Source organism: Penaeus monodon, chromosome 28 (genome assembly GCF_015228065.2).
Source record: "Penaeus monodon isolate SGIC_2016 chromosome 28, NSTDA_Pmon_1, whole genome shotgun sequence".
Lineage (NCBI taxonomy): Eukaryota > Metazoa > Arthropoda > Malacostraca > Decapoda > Penaeidae > Penaeus > Penaeus monodon.
The window spans coordinates 34,282,369-34,282,868 of NC_051413.1; positions in this window are offsets into that span (position 1 = coordinate 34,282,369).

Sequence of the window (500 nt, forward strand, 5' to 3'; positions counted from 1 at the left end):
CATCACTAATGTATTTTCCATAACCATCTTTTATTACATTATATTTAAAATTTTATATTTATATTTGTACGTATATGTTTTCCCTTTGTATACACTTATTTAGATATTTGCACAACCACACACACGTGGTGTTGAATAATAATTATATTTTCCATATCTTCTATTTATTATATTATATAATATAAATTTTAATATATATAATATATATATATACATATAATTTCTCATAGTACGTACTGACATGATGAACTGTTAAATGAATCTGATTTTAAGTACGAATTCGTTTGTAATCTACAAACGTTTTTTCCATCAATTAACTAAACGAAAAGGGGGCAATTCGGCAGTCTGCAGAGCTCTCGTAAGGCCGCGGGTCCTTTGAGGCGTTATGGGCCCTAACTGGAGGTCGTAGACAACTTAAGTGAAGCCTGTAGGTAAAGTATGAAATTTTCCTCATAAGTCTCAGTACATATATGTGGTGCATAATCATTATTTTTAAAGGG